The following is a 5,000-nucleotide window of genomic DNA, read 5'->3' as shown; positions in this document are numbered from 1 at the left end:
CATGACACGACGCGACGCGACGCGCCCCGCCATGACACGACACGACGCGACGCGCCCCCCCCCTTCCCCCCTCAACACACACCACACCATGTCGCGACGTGCCGCACCCCCCCCACCCATGACACGACATGATGCGACGCGCCCCCCCCCCCCCCCCATGACATCCCCACCCCACCCCCCCCCCCCCCATGACACGACACGATGCGACGCGCCCCCCCCCCCCCCCCATGACATCCCCCCCATGGGATCCCCCCCCCCCCCCCCCCCCCATGACACGACACGATGCGACGTGCCACCCTCCCCTTAACACACACACCCACCCAACGCAATGCCCTCCCCCCCCCCAACACACACCACACCATGTCGCGACGCACCCCTGCCCACCCCCCCCCCCCCCCCGCGCCCCATGGCCTGACACAACGCGACGTGCTCCCCTCCCCTTAACACACCCACCCACCCTCCATGACGCCCCCTCAAAAACACCCTTGGAGGGGTGGTGTGGTGTGGTGTGTGTTGAGGGGGGGGGGATTTTTGAGGGGGGGGGGGTGGGGTGGTGCGTGTTGAGGGGGGGGGGGAAGGGTGGGGAGGTGTGTATTGACGGGGGGGGCGCGAATTTTTGGGGGGGGGGGGGGGCAAAATTTGGAGGGGGGGGGGCAAGGGTGGGGAGGTGTGTATTGAGGGGGGGTGGGGGGCGAATTTTGGAGGGGGGGGGAGGGGTGGTGTGGTGTGGTGTGTGTTGAGGGGGGGGGTGGGGTGGTGTGTGTTGGGGGGGGGGGGGGGCAAATTTTTTGGGGGCGGGGGGGGGGGAGGGGTGGGGTGGTGTGTGTTGAGGGGGGGGCGAAATTTGGAGGGGGGGAAGGGGAGGGGTGGTGTGGTGTGTGTTGACATGACAAGACGCGACGTGCTCCCCTCCCCTTAACACACCCACCCACCCACCATGAGGCCCCCTCAAAAATTCTGCCCCCCTCCCCCCCCCAACACACCACACCACACCACCCCTACCCCCCTCCAAAATTCGCCCCCCCCCCTCTCAACACACACCACACCACCCCTCCCCCCCCCACCCCCCCTCAAAAATTCGGCCCCCCCCCCCCCCCCCCCCCCCCCTTCAAAATTCGGCCCCTCTCAACACACACCACCCCTCCCCCCCCCCCCATTCAAAAATTCGGCCCCCCCACTCCCCCCCCCCCCCCTCCCCCCCCCCCCCATTCAAAAATTCGGCCCCCCCCTCCCCCTCCCCCCACCCCCCCTCAAAATTTCGCCCCCCCCCCCCTTCAAAATTCGGCCCCCCCCCCTCAAAAGGGTGGGGAGGTGTGTATTGACGGGGGGGGCGCAAATTTTGGGGGGGGGGGGGGGGAGGGGTGGTGTGGTGTGGTGTGGTGTGTGTTGAGGGGGGTGGCCGAATTTTGGGGAGGGGGTGGGGTGGGGTGTTGAGGGGGGCGGGGGGGGGGTGGGGTGGTGTGTTGAGGGGGGGGGGGGGATTTTTTGGGGGGGAGGGGTGGTGTGGGGTGGTGTGTGTTGGGGGAGGGGGGGGGGGCGAATTTTGGAGGGAGGGGTGGTGTGGTGTGGTGTGTGTTGAGGGGGGGGGGGGGGGGGCAATTTTTGGGGGGGGGGGGGCAAAATTTGGAGGGGGGGGGAGGGAGGGGTGGTGTGGTGTGGTGTGTGTTGAGGGGGGGGGGGGGGAGGGATTTTTGAGGGGAGCGGGAGGGGTGGTGTTTTGTGTGTTGAGGGGGGGGGGGGATTTTTGAGGGGGGGGGGAGGGGTGGTGTGGTGTGTGTTTAGGGGGGGGGGATGGGGTGGTGTTTGTTGAGGGGGGGGGGGGAATTTTTTGGGGGGGGGGGGTGGTGTGGGGTGGTGTGTGTTGAGGGGGGGGGGCAATTTTGGAGGGGGGGGGAGGGGTGGTGTGGTGTTGTGTGTGTTGAGGGGGGAGGCCAATTTTTTGGGGGGGGGGGGGGGGGAATTTTGGAGGGGGGGGGGGGGGAGGGGTGGTGTGGTGTGGTGTGTGTTGAGGGGGGGGGAGGGGTGGTGTTTTGTGTGTTGAGGGGGGGGGGGGGAATTTTTGACCGGGGGGGGGAGGGGTGGTGTGGTGTGGTGTGTGTTGAGGGGGGGGGTGGGGTGGTGTGTGTTGAGGGGGGGGGGGGAAGGGTGGGGAGGTGTGTATTGAGGGGGGGAGGGGGGGGGCGAATTTTTGGGGGGGGGGGAGGGGTGGTGTGTAATGGGGGCGGGGGGGGGGGGGGGGGCAAATTTTGGAGGGGAGAGGGAGGGGTGGTGTGGTGTGGTGTGGTGTGTGTTGAGGGGGGTGGCCGAATTTTTTTGGGGGGGGGGTGGTGGGGGGGGTGTGTGTTGGGGGGGGGGGGGGGGCAAATTTTGGAGGGGAGAGGGAGGGGTGGTGTGGTGTGGTGTGGTGTGTGTTGAGGGGGGTGGCCGAATTTTTTTGGGGGGGGGGTGGTGGGGTGGTGTGTGTTGGGGGGGGGGGGGGGGGGGTGGGGTGGTGTGTGTTGGGGGGGGGAGAAATTTGGTGGGGGGGAAGGGGAGGGGTGGTGTGGTGTGTGTTGAGGGGGGGGGGAGGGGTGGTGTGGTGTGTGTTGGGGGGGGGGGGGGGGGCGCGGATTTTGGAGGGGGGGGGGAGGGGTGGTGTGGTGTGGTGTGTGTTGAGGGGGGGGGGGGGCGAATTTTTGGGGGGGGAAGGGGCGAAATTTGGAGGGGGGGGGCGAATTTTGGGGGGGAAGGGGCGAAATTTGGACGGGGGGGGGGGGAATTTTGGGGGGGGGGGGAAGCGGTGGGGTGGTGTGTGTTGAGGGGGAGGCGAAATTTAGAGGGGGGGAAGGGGAGGGGTGGTGTGGTGTGTGTTGAGGGGGGGGGAGGGGTGGTGTGGTGTGGTGTGTGTTGAGGGGGGGGGTGGGGTGGTGTGTGTTGAGGGCGGGGGGGGGGGGGGGGATTTTTTGGGGGGGGGGGAGGGGTGGTGTGGTGTGGGGTGGTGTGTGTTGAGGAGGGGGGGGCGAATTTTGGGGGGGGGGGGGGGGAGGGGTGGGGTGGTGTGTGTTGAGGGGTGGGCAAAATTTGGAGGGGGGGAAGGGGAGGGGTGGTGTGGTGTGTGTTGAGGGGGGGGGGTGGGGGGGGGGATTTTTGAGGGGGGGGGGAGGGGTGGTGTGGTGTGTGTTGAGGGGGGGGGTGGGGTGGTGTGTGTTGAGGGGGCGGGGGGGGGGGGGGGGAAGGGTGGGGAGGTGTGTATTGAGAGGGGGGGGGGCGCGAATTTTTGGGGGGGGGGGGGAGGGGTGGTGTGTGTTGGGGGTGGGGGGGGGGCAAATTTTTTAGGGGGGGGGGAGGGGTGGTGTGGTGTGGTGTGTGTTGAGGGGGGTGGCCGAATTTTTGGGGGGGGGGGGTGGGGTGGTGTGTGTTGGCGGGGGGGCGAATTTTTTGGGGGCGGGGGGGGGGGAGGGGTGGGGTGGTGTGTGTTGAGGGGGGGGAGAAATTTGGAGGGGGGGGGGAGGGGTGGTGTGGTGTGTGTTGAGGGGGGGGGGGGGGAGGGGTGGTGTGGGGTGGTGTGTGAGGGGGGGGTGGGGAGGGGTGGTGGCGTGGTGTTGAGGGGGGGGGGGCGAATTTTTGGGGGGGGAAGGGGCGAAATTTGGACGGGGGGGGCGAATTTTTGGGAGGGGGGGAGGGGTGGGGTGGTGTGTGTTGAGGGGAAGGCGAAATTTGGAGGGGGGGAAGGGGAGGGGTGGTGTGGTGTGGTGTGGTGTGTGTTGAGGGGGGGAGGGAAGGTGAATTTTGAAGGGGGGGGGGGAGGGGTGGTGTGGTGTGGTGTGTGTTGAGGGGGGGGGCCAATTTTTTGGGGGGGGGGGGGGCAAAATTTGGAGGGGGGGGGGGAGGGGTGGTGTGGTGTGGTGTGTGTTGGGGGGGGGGGGGGGATTTTTGAGGGGGGGGGGGAGGGGTGGTGTTTTGTGTGTTGAGGGGGGGGGGGATTTTTGAGGGGGGGGGGATGGGGTGGTGTGTGTTGAGGGGGGGGGGAAATTTTTGGGGGGGGGGGAGGGGAGGTGTGGGGTGGTGTGTGTTGAGGGGGGTGGGCGGCGAATTTTGGAGGGGGGGGAGGGGTGGTGTGGTGTGGTGTGTGTTGGGGGGGGGGGGAGGGGTGGTGTTTTGTGTGTTGGGGGGGGGGGGGTTGGATTTTTGAGGGGGGGGGGAGGGGTGGTGTGGTGTGTGTTGGTGGGGGGCCTGGGGGGGTGTGTGTTGGGGGGGGGGGGAGGGGTGGTGTGGGGTGGTGTGTGTTGAGGGGGGGGGGAGGGGGGGTGGGGTGGTGTGTGTTGAGGGGGGGGGGGGAAGGGTGGGGAGGTGTGTATTGAGGGGGGGGGGGGCGAATTTTTTGGGGGGGGGGGGGAGGGGTGGTGTGGTGTGGTGTGGTGTGTGTTGAGGGGGGTGGCCGAATTTTTTGGGGGGGGGGGTGGGGTGGTGTGTGTTGGGGGGGTGGGGGGCGAATTTTTTGGGGGCGGGGGGGGGGGAGGGGTGGGGTGGTGTGTGTTGAGGGGGGGGCGAAATTTGGAGGGGGGGAAGGGGAGGGGTGGTGTGGTGTGTGTTGAGGGGGGGGGGGATTTTTGAGCGGGGGGGGGGATTTTTGAGGGGGGGGGGAGGGGTGGTGTGGTGTGTGTTGGGGGGGGGGGATTTTTGAGGGGGGGGAGGCGTGGTGTGGGGTGGTGTGGTGTGGTGTGTGTTGAGGGGGGGGCGAATTTTTGGGGGGGGAAGGGGCGAAATTTGGACAGGGGGGCGAATTTTTGGGGGGGGGAGGAGGGGTGGGGTGGTGTGTGTTGAGGGGAAGGCGAAATTTGGAGGGGGGCAAGGGGAGGGTTGGTGTGGTGTGGTGTGGTGTGTGTTGAGGGGGGGGGGAGGGTGGGGTGGTGTGTGTTGAGGGGGGGGGTGGGGTGGTGTGTGTTGAGGGGGGGGGGGGGGAATTTTTGGGGGGGGGGGGAGGGGTGGTGTGTGTTGGGGGGGGGAGGGGGGGCGAATTT

The sequence above is a fragment of the Lygodium microphyllum genome, unplaced genomic scaffold (assembly GCF_053477565.2).
Source record: "Lygodium microphyllum isolate KBCC unplaced genomic scaffold, Lygodium_microphyllum_v1.1.10 scaffold_68, whole genome shotgun sequence".
Taxonomy (NCBI): Eukaryota; Viridiplantae; Streptophyta; class Polypodiopsida; order Schizaeales; family Lygodiaceae; genus Lygodium; species Lygodium microphyllum.
This window is presented reverse-complemented; position numbering follows the sequence as displayed.